The sequence below is a fragment of the Xenopus tropicalis genome, chromosome 9, assembly GCF_000004195.4.
Source record: "Xenopus tropicalis strain Nigerian chromosome 9, UCB_Xtro_10.0, whole genome shotgun sequence".
Classification (NCBI taxonomy): domain Eukaryota; kingdom Metazoa; phylum Chordata; class Amphibia; order Anura; family Pipidae; genus Xenopus; species Xenopus tropicalis.
The window spans coordinates 65,700,943-65,715,727 of record NC_030685.2 but is presented as its reverse complement, the minus strand read 5'-3'; positions in this window follow the sequence as shown (position 1 = coordinate 65,715,727).

Below are 14,785 nucleotides of genomic sequence, written 5' to 3'. Positions count from 1 at the left end.
TGGATGGTAGATAAGATCAGGCCCGGATTTGTGGAGAGGCCACAAAGGCCCGGGCCTAGGGTGGCAGAAATGTAGGGGCGGCATGCCGCCCCGCCGCAATGGAATTTTTAAAGTTTTTTTCAATACGGAGCAGTGGGAACTTCTCCCCACTGCTCCGTATGGGGCTTTAAATGTGTGCGCATGCTCACTCGCAGGCACGCAGGGGGGGCGGGGTAGGGAGGCGAGCAGTTGTTCGCTCATTCGCGCATGCGGGGGGCCTAGGGGCGCGCCGAAAACAAATCCAGCCCTGGGTAAGATAATTCCATGCAGGCTTTGGATGGTAGGTAAGATAGTTCCTTGCAGGCTTTGGATGGTAGGTAAGATAGCTCCATGCAGGCTTTGGATGGTAGGTAAGATAGTTCCTTGCAGGCTTTGGATGGTAGGTAAGATAGTTCCATGCAGGCTTTGGATGGTAGGTAAGATAGTTCCATGCAGGCTTTGGATGGTAGGTAAGATAGTTCCATGCAGGCTTTGGATGGTAGGTAAGATAGTTCCATGCAGGCTTTGGATGGTAGGTAAGATAGTTCCTTGCAGGCTTTGGATGGTAGGTAAGATAGTTCCATGCAGGCTTTGGATGGTAGGTAAGATAGTTCCTTGCAGGATTTGGATGGTAGGTGAGAAAGTTCCATGCAGGCTTTGGATGGTAGGTAAGATAGTTCCATGCAGGCTTTGGATGGTAGGTAAGATAGTTCCATGCAGGCTTTGGATGGTAGGTAAGATAGTTCCATGCAGGCTTTGGATGGTAGGTAAGATAGTTCCATGCAGGCTTTGGATGGTAGGTAAGATAGTTCCATGCAGGCTTTGGATGGTAGGTAAGATAGTTCCATGCAGGCTTTGGATGGTAGGTAAGATAGTTCCATGCAGGCTTTGGATGGTAGGTAAGATAGTTCCATGCAGGCTTTGGATGGTAGGTAAGATAGTTCCATGCAGGCTTTGGATGGTAGGTAAGATAGTTCCTTGCAGGCTTTGGATGGTAGGTAAGATAGTTCCATGCAGGCTTTGGATGGTAGGTAAGATAGTTCCTTGCAGGATTTGGATGGTAGGTGAGAAAGTTCCATGCAGGCTTTGGATGGAAGTAGAGAGAGTTCCATTAAAGCTTTGAATGGTAGGTGAGAGAGTTCCATGCAGGCTTTGGATGTAAGTAGAGAGAGTTCCATTAAGGCTTTGAATGGTAGGTGAGAGAGTTCCATGCAGGCTTTGGATGGAAGTAGAGAGAGTTCCATTAAGGCTTTGGATGGTAGGTGAGAGAGTTCCATTAAGGCTTTGGATGGTAGGTGAGAGAGTTCCATTAAGGCTTTGAATGGTAGGTGAGAGAGTTCCATGCAGGCTTTGGATGGAAGTAGAGAGAGTTCTATTAAGGCCTTGAATGGTAGGTGAGAGAGTTCCATGCAGGCTTTGGATGGAAGTAGAGAGAGTTCCATTAAGGCTTTGGATGGTAGGTGAGAGAGTTCCATTAAGGCTTTGGATGGTAGGTGAGAGAGTTCCATTAAGGCTTTGAATGGTAGGTGAGAGAGTTCCATGCAGGCTTTGGATGGAAGTAGAGAGAGTTCTATTAAGGCTTTGGATGGTAGGTGAGAGAGTTCCATGCAGGCTTTGGATGGAAGTAGAGAGAGTTCTATTAAAGCTTTGGATGGTAGGTGAGAGAGTTCCATGCAGGCTTTGGATGGAAGTAGAGAGAGTTCCATTAAGGCTTTGGATGGTAGGTGAGAGAGTTCCATTAAGGCTTTGGATGGTAGGTGAGAGAGTTCCATTAAGGCTTTGAATGGTAGGTGAGAGAGTTCCATGCAGGCTTTGGATGGAAGTAGAGAGAGTTCTATTAAGGCTTTGGATGGTAGGTGAGAGAGTTCCATGCAGGCTTTGGATGGAAGTAGAGAGAGTTCTATTAAAGCTTTGGATGGTAGGTGAGAGAGTTCCATGCAGGCTTTGGATGGAAGTAGAGAGAGTTCTATTAAGGCTTTGGATGGTAGGTGAGAGAGTTCCATGCAGGCTTTGGATGGAAGTAGAGAGAGTTCTATTAAGGCTTTGGATGGTAGGTGAGAGAGTTCCATGCAGGCTTTGGATGGTAGGTGAGAGAGTTCCATGCAGGCTTTGGATGGTAGGTGAGAGAGTTCCATGCAGGCTTTGGATGGAAGTAGAGAGAGTTCCATGCAGGCTTTGGATGGAAGTAGAGAGAGTTCTATTAAGGCTTTGCATGGAAGTAGAGAGAGTTCTATTAAGGCTTTGGATGGTAGATGAGAGAGTTCCATGCAGGCTTTGGATGGAAGTAGAGAGAGTTCTATTAAGGTTTGGATGGTAGGTGAGAGAGTTCCATGCAGGCTTTGGATGGAAGTAGAGAGAGTTCTATTAAGGCTTTGGATGGTAGGTGAGAGAGTTCCATGCAGGCTTTGGATGGAAGGCAAACTCCTAAAAGAAGCCCTATAAAGGTAACAATACAACTGTCATTTCTTTTGTAGTTTATGTCAGAATCTTACTATTTTCGGAAGGCATTCAGCCATCATGGGGCAAAAGTTTGTTTCTCACACAAGATATCCCCAGTAATTAGCTGAGAAGAGATAAAGGCTAAATGTGTACAAAGGTTACCCTTAGGCACAAAGTAGAAGTCTGAAACAACTACTGACTACACTATTTGAATACAAGCTATTTACAGCAGCAGTGAAGGCAAAGACTGCCAAGTGACTGTCATCTAAAAAGAACATTAGGATTCTTTTATGGGCACCATCAAACACTGAGCTGGTTTGTTCAGGAAATTACTCTGAGCTGGTCCCCCATACTCTCTTATATTTGTTTAGATATGAGCTTAGCACAGAGGCATGTTTATTGCAGCACAGTTGCAAGGTATCCCTCTATACAGGCTATAAGCCAGCCTGGGGGCATTCTTAGGTATCCATGGGCCCAGGGCAAAGGTATCATTGGTGGCGCCCCACAGATTTCTTTTACATTTTGTCTTATGGTGACAAAGCAGTTCTATTGGGTTTCTTTAATATTTAAATAATATTTAAGCGGACTTAACCCCATATGTAATAAAAGGCACCAAGCTTGCCCATGAGCAGTAACCCATAGCAACTAATAAGATGTTTGCTTTTAAACAGGTGACCAGAAAATACTACCTGCAGTTTGGTTGCTAAGGGTTACTGCTCCTGTGCAAACTTTTATTGCATAACCCCATCCCTTATTTTTATAAACCCCAGGCCCAAACCATTCTGCATAATGCATATTTTCTGTAATTCATTTGTTTATTGGCTTCTTAATTAAAGAATACACATACACATTGCTGTTTATGGTTCGTGCCTCTGCAAAGTTAGATTGCACTTCATTAAAGGGCCATGTCTGGGCAATTCCCTGGGTGGTGCAAATTTGTTAGTGAATCTAAAGCTAATCTGAGGCTCCTTAACTAGCTTTCCTCTTTGGTGACCAACACACCATCCTGGGTGCTATTTAGGAATATCCATAATAGACAAAAACTATAGAAATACAACGTTTACCCAACTCTCCCAGGCTAGCTGCCTACCATTATGTAAAAGAATCATGCAGTGAGATTTGTATCTTCTCAATATGTTCAACTCCCTCTTCCAGAAGCATTAAACAGAATTTGTTAAGCTCTAAAAAGCTCTTTATCTGCCCTGTTAAGGTTTTATTTATATGGTTTCATGTATTACAAACCTAGGGGCTGATTTACTTACCCACGAACGGGTCGAATGGAGTCCGATTGCGTTTTTTTCGTAATGATCGGTACTTTGCGATTTTTTCGTATGTTTTGCGATTTTTTCGGATTCTTTACGAATTTTTCGGATCCAATACGATTTTTGCGTAAAAACGCGAGTTTTCCTATCCATTACGAAAGTTGCGTAAAAAGTTGCGCATTTTGCGTAGCGTTAAAACTTACGCGAAAATAAGAATAAGTTTTAACGCTACGAAAAATGCGCAACTTTTCGCGTAAGTTTTAACGCTACGCAAAATGCGCAACTTTTCGCGTAAGTTTTAACGCTACGCAAAATGCGCAACTTTTTACGCAACTTTCGTAATGGATACGAAAAACTCGCGTTTTTACGCAAAAATCGTATTGGATCCGAAAAATTCGTACAGAATCCGAAAAAATCGCAAAACATACGAAAAAGTCGCAAAATATTCGTTTTCAAGTCGGAACTTTTCCAATTCGGGTCGGATTCGTGGGTTAGTAAATCAGCCCCCTAGTGTATTTGTCTTATATACTAGCTATACCAGTTTTTGGAATAGAGAAGGGAGTTTGACCGCTGCCATCAGGGGCGGAGAGATGGTACTGTTGTGCCGGGCCCTGTGAAATCTTCTTCTCTTTTGCGTAGCGAAAGTTATGCAGCACATAAATTACAACAAATCAAGCATATCAAGCAATAGACAATGCAGAGAAGCTTTGCAGGGACAAACTCCATTGACCACCAATTAATTAAATGACTTAAGGTAAATTCCACTGACCCCAATGAATTGACTGACTTATTAGCCTTAATTATTCATTTTAATAATTTATATGAAATGCTTATTATAGTGTAACATCAGCTGTTTATATTGGGATCTATGTACTGAATTATATCAGCGTCTTCTACATGAACTTTGCAGCAGGGGAATGACTGGTTATTGTCCCCACAGCAACATCATTTGGCCCCTTATGCTTAGGTCATTTATGTAATGCTTGCAAAAGCTTACATTACTTTTAAAGAAACTTACGTACTAATGAACTACTACTGACTAGTCATTGGGCCCCACAGCAACTTCCATATCAAGCGATGACAGCACAGAGCAGGGGCAGGTAGGTGGGACGGGGTTAAACTCCACTGACCCCCAATAAACTGAATGACTTATTAGCACATAAGTCAATGGAACACTTTATATGAACTGCAATAGTGTAATATCAGCTGTTTAGATTGAACACACCAGGGGTGTGACCAACATTTTGATACTGCACACTTGTGTGAAATAACTGTGCGGGCCCCAAAGTTTCTGATGGCGGCCTTGTCTACCCTGCAGTGGTGTCAACAAGGCATGGGGTCTGTTTGCATTTGCCTATAATGCCATTGCCCCTCAGATCTGAGTTTTGCATCATACCTATTGGCAAACAACAAATGAAAAGAAAATGCAAAAGTATAGCAAATTAAAATTCACATTCCTTCCCTGTTTTTTTGTAAGTGGAAGACCCACAAGTAGATTGGTGTGTGTGTGTGGGGGGGGGGGGGGAGAGGTGTGATGGAACAACACAATTATATAACTTCTAGAATGTTTATATGTTTTCACTTATGCCTGGATGTGAAGAAACATGACATTGTTTCCAAGATCACAATCTAGTGACCTTTGGGTTAGTCTCCAGTAACTAGCATGCTATCTCCATGATACAGTATATCCATATCATGACCCTTTCTCTACATTCACCACTACTGAGTTTCTATCTGTATTTTTTTTTTATCAAGAAGTTCTTTATTGCACTGCTTCTGTATTATACCTGGGACCCATATCAAAGTTCATGTATTTTTAAAAACATGAGATTTTTAGTTACTTAGGATCATAAAACTGACAAGCCAACTTTTTCACATCAAGGTAAACTCCATATGGGGGAGGCCATTGAAGGCCCCCGAGCAAAATCTGCTTTTAGTGCTGAATTGTCAAGTGGAGGTAGAATACCTATTGATACTACTTCCAAATCTGATGATTCAGCTCTGAACGTCAGTGGAGGGTAGGAACAATCTTTCCTGCAACCTATGGTCGTAATTGTAAGGTGTATGGCCACCTTAAGCCTGTGGGACCAATGCTGTGTTCTTGGCAAACTCTCTCATTTAAAAGCTAATCAGGGCCGGGCCAAGGTATTTTGGCACCCTAGGCAAGGGCTTCAATTAGCGCCCCCCCCGCATTACAATTTCCCACCTTCCCTTTTATATGGTTTAATTTTTTTTTAATCTTTTTTTCAGCATTTTAGATAATACAATTGCCCCCCATCTGTACCTTTGCCAGCAGAAGCTAATCCCTCAAACTGCCCCCCTCTGTACCTGTGAAAGCAGCAGCCAATCCCTCATATTGCCCCCCATCTGTACCCGTGCCAGCAGCAGCCAATCCCTCATATTGCCCCCCATCTGTACCTGTGCCAGCAGCAGCCAATCCCTTATATTGCCCCCCATCTGTACCTGTGCCAGCAGCAGCCAATCCCTCATATTGCCCCCCATCTGTACCTGTGCCAGCAGCAGCCAAGCCAACCCTTCATATTGCCACCCCATCTGTACCTGTGCCAGCAGCAGTCAATCCCTCATATTGCCCCCCATCTGTACCTGTGCCAACAGCAGCCAAGCCAACCCTTCATATTGCCCCCCCATCTGTACCCGTGCCAGCAGCAGTCAATCCCTCATATTGCCCCCCATCTGTACCTGTGCCAGCAGCAGCCAAGCCACCCTTCATATTGCCCCCCCATCTGTACCTGTGCCAGCAGCAGCCAAGCCAACCCCTCATATTGCCCCCGTCTGTACCTGTGCCAGCAGCAGCCAAGCCACCCCTCATATTGCCCCCCACATCTGTACCTGTGCCAGCAGCAGCCAATCCCTCATATTGCCCCCCATCTGTACTGTGCCAGCAGCCCAGCCAACCCCTCCTATTGCCCCCCATCTGTACTGTGCCAGCAGCATCCAATCCCTCATATTGCCCAACTGCCCCCAATCTGTATATATGCTAGCAGGCAGCCAATCCAAATTGTGTCCACAATCTGTATATTTTGCCCCCAAATCATATGTACCTGTGCCAGCAGCAGCAATCAACAATTTCCCCCTTCCTGTACCAGCAGTCTGCAGCGTCAGAGAACTCTCAGGCAGGTCCTGCTCGGGCCTCAGGTTTTTCCCGCACAGCGCGACACCCCAGAGCTTCTGTCCCTCGGCGCATCTGTCCCCTTGTTTAAATGACGCGCATGCGTAAGGACGCGCCACTGCTTCTGCGCATGCGCACAGCGCCAACGTCCTCAGAGGTGAGCGCCGGTAAGGAGAGGCGGGGGGGAGTGCTTCTGGGTCCCGACTACAAGTTATACACCGCGCCAGAGGGGGGGTTGGGGGCGGCGGTTTATTAAAGGAAAAGGTAACTATTAAAATACTACTACTAACAAAAAAAACAAAACAATTCTTTCCCCTTTAACGTGCGCCCCCCAGTGATTGCGCCCTAGGCAGGCGCCTACTCTGCCTACCCCTAGTTCCGGCCCTGAAGCTAATGGCGGCAGTGACACCTCAGGGGTCTTAGCTGCCTGAGGCGGCCAAGCTGATGCTGCTCCCCCCGCATTAAACTTTTTTACATCAGAGAGGGGGATTGGGGGCACATCACTAGTGCAGAGAGTGCAATAGCGCTCTCTGCACTAGAATAGCTGACATTACGATTTAAAAATCCAAATTTTGGCTCTTTAAGTTACCAGGAGTGGCTTTTTGCTGCCCCTGGTAATTTGCCGGGCCCCTGAATGGCAGACTAAGACTAAGGGGCTGATTTACTAACCCACGAATCCGACCCGAATTGGAAAAGTTCCGACTTGAAAACGAACATTTTGCGACTTTTTCGTATGTTTTGCGATTTTTTCGGATTCTTTACGAATTTTTCGTTACCAATACGATTTTTGCGTAAAAACGCGAGTTTTCGTATCCATTACGAAAGTTGCGTAAAAAGTTGCGCATTTTTCGTAGCGTTAAAACTTACGCGAAAAGTTGCGCATTTTTCGTAGCGTTAAAACTTAAAAGGTGCAAAGTTTCGCGTAAGTTTTAACGCTACGAAAAATGCGCAACTTTTTACGCAACTTTCGTAATGGATACGAAAAACTCGCGTTTTTACGCAAAAATCGTATTGGTAACGAAAAATTCGTAAAGAATCCGAAAAAATCGCAAAACATACGAAAAAATCGCAAAATACCGATCATTACGAAAAAAACGCAATCGGACTCATTTCGACCCGTTCGTGGGTAAGTAAATCAGCCCCTAAGACTTAAGACTAAGCCCTATGACTGAAACCAATGCCCGAGTCAGAAGACCCTTATCTCAAGAAATCCTACCACAGTTAGGACCACCATATGGAGTTTACCTTCATGTGGTATGGTGGCTTGTCAATTTTCTGATCATAACTTTGTAACTAAGAAACCCCTGTTTTTAAAAATACAGGCACTTGCATAGGTTCTAAATTACTTGGGAACAGGGGCGCAGGGAATGTGCGTTGATCAAACCCTTTTTTTTTAATCTTTCTAGCTAATTTGGGCAGATCAGTTGCACTTGTGTTTGTTTATTTTTACTTAGTCTTGACGTGCTCCCATAACCCCCACTTTGAGTATTTCCATGTCAAACTTTGTGCCTGGCTCATGAATGGAACATTTAGAATATTTTTGTAAGAAAAAACAGTTTGTTGGATTGTCCATGAGGAACCAAACTCTGTTAGAGGTCATATTGACTTAATGCATTTGTTAGGCACAGACACTGGAGTGTGCTAAATTAAACTCAAAGGACCTCTAATTCCAGCACACCTTGGAAACGATCTACTGCAGGCGCTAGGTTAAAATTCCCTCTTATTGTTGAACAGACAAAGCAAACAGGTTATTCAGGTTCAGGGAGGTTCATACAGGTTCAGTCCATGCTATGCTTTACTGAATATTCATACTTTTTATTTTACTTGCTTATGCACAGTGTCCTACATAGCTATCACGGATGAGCAGTTTCAGAGGTTTTCTTCTGCAAACAAAAAGATTAAAATAAAAAAAAGTTGGTGGGATTATTCTAGCATGTAGCAATGCAAACTTGCATACATGTTATGTTTCCAGAGGACACTCCCATAAGGCTAATGCCAGATGTGGCATATTTCATTCATTCGGGTTCAGGCACAGGTAGGAGGCATATGGCACTATTTTTTTGGCTTGCCGAAAATATACACCAACGCCACATCTGGCATTAGCCTTATGGGAGTGTCCTCTGGAAACATAACATGTATGCAAGTTTGCATTTCTACATGCTAGAATAAGCATAAGCCTTAGGCTGCAGAAACAACTTGTATGTTTCAGTGTTGAAATGAACTGTCTTTGGTTGTAGATTTCCCCAGTGTAGTAGGGCTAAGTTCACCAAATGAGGAGAGCTGTGCATGATTTCACCACTAACATGCTCGGCCAATTTGGGGTGATACAATGGTTGGCCCTTAGCCTACGGAGGCCAGTATTTGTCTGTAACCTTTTATTGGCTAGGGAGAGTCTCTAAAAATGTTGAACCTCGAAGGGACACCTGAACCAAAAAAGCAGCCACTGAACTATAGACACCTCTGACGGATCATGGTCCCACAGACTATTTCTTTCAGCTTGGAATTCTGGGGGTAAATGAGAACAACTTGTTATTTATAAGTAGGGTGCATCATTTACTCCTTCATCAGTAGTAAATATGAATATTAACATGTTGTGACTCTGAAACTATTGTTTTTAAATAAACATAATCTGAAGACCTTTCTTCAGATGAGGCAAGTAACAGGACAACTCTTACCAATGCTGTATTATGTTTATTTGAAAGTGAATTCTATTTGGATACAGGCAATATTTAACATTTGTATATAAGTAATGTGATCCATCTTGTGTTCCCTGTTACTGAGTCCTTTTAAATGAAGAATTCAAAGCAGATGCTCTTTTATAAGCCAAAGTCTAAGCAATGATTCCAGCAGAAGAAATATATCATTATCTTACATCGTGATTATTATTTAAAAAAAAAAACAAAAAAAAAAACTGGGAACTATGCATTAGAAGCTTCATTGGACATGAATGGCTTGCATCCAGCGGCAGGAGAATCCTTCATGGAAGATGCTTATAAGATGATGAAACCAGTATACAATGCACAATAGGGCTCATTTTCACTGTTCTCTGATCCTATGTCCTTTTGCCAGACTGGGTCATTGGTTGGGCCGGTATTTCCATTTTAGATGACTGGTGTTGGTGCAGAAATACTCATAAAATAATTTAAATTACATGTACACCTTTCGTAAAGCTCTCCAATTTGAACTGCCATGCTCTCTAAAGAATGCACCCCAAATATAATTACAGATGCAAAAAGAATCTACAATAAGTATCATCCCAACAAGCTCTGTCAGGCATTAATCTGTTATTTAACATAGGGAGGTTATTTTGAGGTTTTGGATTGTTGCTTAATTAAACATAATAAGAATGGATACAGGGCTGTTTAGATGTTAGGTATTAAAAAAATATTAAACACTACCAGTTTCAATCTCAAGAACAAAGAACAGGGAGCCAAGGAACTCTTATGTGCTCTCCAAAGTAGGCAACTAAAACATAATACAGATGCAAGAGAATTCTCCAAGGAGATTCATAACTACCAGAACTGTGTCTCTCACTGCTATCTAACATTAAAACTAGAGGGACACGTGTAAAGAGAGCAGGCAGGATTCTAACATAAAAGGGGAAAGTTGTGCTCAACCACTAAATTTTAAACCATTAGGCGGGTGTGCAATGAGGTTGTGAACACAAAATACATATAGACAACAACAAGAGATCCTCTGCACTCACCCATTATCAATATATATAGGACATTAAGACATTCTGTGCATTAAGCTACTAAGAAATGCCCTCCCCTTTAAACAAAACAGGGATTGTTTGTCCATATATTGCAATATACTTCAAGCTGGCCAACTACTGTACATCAAAGTCGTAGTTTGACGTAGTTGGCCAGCTTGAAGTATATTGCAATGTATGGACAAACAATCCCTGTTTTGTTTAAAGGGGAGGGCATTTCTTAGTAGCTTAAGGCACAGAATGTCTTAATGTCCTATATATATTGATAAAGGGTGAGTGCAGAGGATCTCTTGTTGTTGTCTATAAGGATTCTAACATGTCAGTATCTTCTTGCGACTGGGCTGCCATGGCAGGAGGACTTGGAAACCCTTTTCTGTGGCTGCTCGACTACAGCTTCCATTTTGCTTTAACCTTTATACATACATTATATATATATATATATATATATATATATATATATATATATATATATATAATGTGCTGGGATTGTAAAGCAGTAACATTTGGATAGATCACCACTGCTAGGGAAAGTTTATGTCTCTCTAATTACAAGCTGAAATGGTGAGAGCAGATCAGTATGCCCATTCCATTGTGATATTCCACCTAAAAGTCGACAGATTACAACTTTCATCATGGTTGATGATATGTTAGGATATACTAAGACTTATTAGTTCATTAATAGTTAAGAAACCCATGGTTGAGAAATACTGCTATTAAATATTTACTTCTCCTTTAATCTTCTTTATTGCAAGATCCAAGAGCTTTACAAGGAAGTGAAATTTCACAAAGATACTTCCTTATATCACATGTTCCTTTGTATTGTTTTATACATTTGCAATAACAATGAGAAAAATATAAAGAGTATTTTGAATAATTACATTGGGAATTGTATTTTTAATCATCCATTTTTTTTACAGTTAAGTATGGGGGTCACCCAGGGCCCAATTAATGCTGAAAATAAAATGAACTAGCTCAGGCCCAGACTGGCAATCTGTGGGTTCTGGCAAATGCCAGAGGGGCTGCTGTAAGGGCAGAGACACACAGAGCTACTTGTCAGCTACAATGCTGATCATTTACTGACAGGCCCGGATTTGTGGAGAGGCCACAAAGGCCCGGGCCTAGGGCGGCAGAAGTTTAGGGGCGGCATGCCGCCCCGCCGCAAGAACATTTTTAAATTTTGCTCCCATACGGAGCAGTCGGCACCTCTCCCCACTGCTCCGTATGGGAGTTAAAAAGAGCGTTCGCGCATGCGCAATGAGGAGCTGGCGGTTTGCGCATGCGCACTGGGGTGCGCGTTTGCGCATGCGCATGGGGGACTCCCACAGGGGCGGCCTCGGGGCGCACCGGATAGAAATCCGGCCCTGTTTACTGATAATTGTCTCTTCATGTGTTTTAGCACAGGCAGTTCTCAGTATTGTCTATGGCAGGGTATTTTCTGGAATTTAGCAGCTGTGAAAAAGTAGCTGCTACTAGTAGCTCTGTGTGTCTTCACCCTAAGATGCCATAGACAGGCACTATTTATGGGTCTATGAGGGCTGTTTGAGTTTCTGAGTACTTGAAATGCCAGGGCCTGTTCTGAATCCCAGTGTAAATCTGAGCTAGCTAACTAATGTTTCTAATGTTTTTAATGTTTAAAAATGGGATTGGATTTAGCAGCAAGTATCTGGCAGCAGACTGGGTGATTTTTGTTAAGTACTTTTCTAATTTACCATATAAATAGCGTGGCCCGCCTCTCCTTAAAGCTGCTACCCTAGACATGGGCCTATGGGTACATAAATGGTAAATACAGACCTGCTCAGGGGGAGGCACACATGAAAGAATTAGCTGACCGAATTTTCTAACCTGGCCAATCGACTAAACAACCAACCGCCAGGTTAGAAAATTTTGGGAAGAAAATTCAGAGCCCACACATGGTCCCAAAATCTTTTTTTTTTCGGTACATGTATGGTCAGCTTTAGTCCATATTTATCCTGAATATGTGAATTATAAGAGAATTCAAATAAAAAATTCCTACCTATGTCCCTAACTCAAAATATAATTGCAAATATTCCCTTCTCCCTGTCCAGCTGCCAGAAAGGCTTTTTCTATTTCCTGTATGAAGAGGAACAAATGGTTTCTCATTTAGAAAACATATCAGACTATTATGTTTTTCATTTAATCCATCTGGTTTTAGAGTCCTCAGTTTCCAAACCCAGAATGCTTCACATTGTGAGTCATTTTTATATTTTCACTGCCTTTCGTCTGAACTTATTTTCAGCCTTTGCCATCTCCTTTGCAAAGCATTATGGGTGATTTTACCATTCCTAAAGTTGCTTTTGTTCTCATTAATCCTGATTCTTAAGTCGACCATACAAGCACCAATATTATCGTACGATTTACTCCTTGACCTATTTCCTGACACTGGCCTGTAAATGGCTTAATATGTTGCCCTAGACCTGGAGGCTGAGAGTCTAAACAAGAAAACAAATCTTGCCAAGCTTACTTGAAAAGGGCTTATTTGGAACTATGAATGGATGCCTGCACTGTTCTCATAGACTCATCAGATTACACGACTCAAGGGAGCATTACGTGCTAAAGTGGCAAGGGATTACTTTACAGCATGTTTTTATGAAACTTCATTGTGGATTTAAAAGAATCTTTGTGTGATCTGATAGGCCAGGTGAAACTGCGCCCTTGAGGTGACATAAATGCCCAGACAGTCGGGCAGTATGGTGAATTTGACAATGTATATTTTTTTTTTATTATAATCCTGCCATCATTGTAATCAAATATCCAAAAAGGCAGCTATAGTATTAATCAGGTTATGGTGCTAGATCCTTATTGGAGCATTCTATTGGAGCCAGATCTAGAGAAATGTATTACTGAACAGTTAATTTAAAGGGGATCATTTTTGACCCTAGGGGGCCGATTTACTAATCCACGAATGGATCGAAAGCGCCCGAATGCGTTTTTTTCGTAATGATCGGTATTTTGCGATTTTTTCCGTCGCTGTCGCGACTTTTTCGGAAATTGTCGCGACTTTTTCGTAGCCGTTACAACTTGCGCGAATTGTCGTGACTTTTTAGCCGTCGCGAAAAAATCGGAAAGGTTTGCCCACTGTTTACTAGCGCTCAATACGAAAAAGTCGCAACAATTTGCGCAAGTCGTAACGGCTACGAAAAAGTCGTGACAATTCGCGCAAGTCATAAGGGATACGAAAAAGTCGCAACAATTCGTGCAAGTCGTAACGGCTACAAAAAAGTCGCAACAATTCGGGATTCGGATTCGTGGATTAGTAAATCAGCCCCTTTTGCAAATTTAGTAACAGATTAAAAGATGAGCATAACTATAGATCTACATCTCCACCCACGGGTCTTGCACCCCTGTCCTATTTAGCAGTCAAATGGATCCTGGAGCAATTGCAGGCACCATGCCCCTGTCCACTGTTTCATCCGGCATGCAGTGTAAATGAAGGGAGAGGACTAGAACATGGGGGAAGCACAGGCTGTGCATGGGGAGGGGGTCATGGGTTCTTACCCTCTCTCTGCAGGCCTTCCCATGCATGGTCTGCTGTTCCATATATTTTTATGGCACTGCTTATCCCAACCAGAGGTTTCTCAGACATCCTGTTGTTGCTGCTTAGGTGTTCAAAATTAGAAACAATTGTTAAATAGCTCTGGTGATGCCTAAATAAACAGACAGACTGATATGTATAGGATAGACAAAAGCTTTTATAGAAGAATATATTGTGTCAGTTGGGCCACCGATCATCCAGAGCTTGAGGAGTTTTATTAAGCAATATTGCTTTAAGAATATAGCCTGGTAGTTGCTGGACTACAGCTCTCTGATTACTCTTGCTAGCGGAATATCTAGGAATGTACATGTACGTGTCCAGCTACATTTGGTAGGAAGGACAAAGGCAAGTTGTTTCCCCCTATAAACAGGACAGTCATACCGGACTTACATTACCATAGTTTGCAATTATATCACCATAAACACATAAATATATGAATGAAGTCTAGTACATGTGCCAGGGTAGGTAAATAATATCCATGGCTTAGAAAACATGGTGTAACCAGTATGTAATATTTTTTTTTGTTAACTATTACTCAATCTGTGGCATTTCCATACACTTTAAATCACTGAAATGTGCTTTTAAAATCCGGTCCCATGCAATATGTCAAGAAACTGACTTAATTTTTTTGCAGCTCAGACAGCTGCTTAGCAGAACTCTGTGTAGTTCTT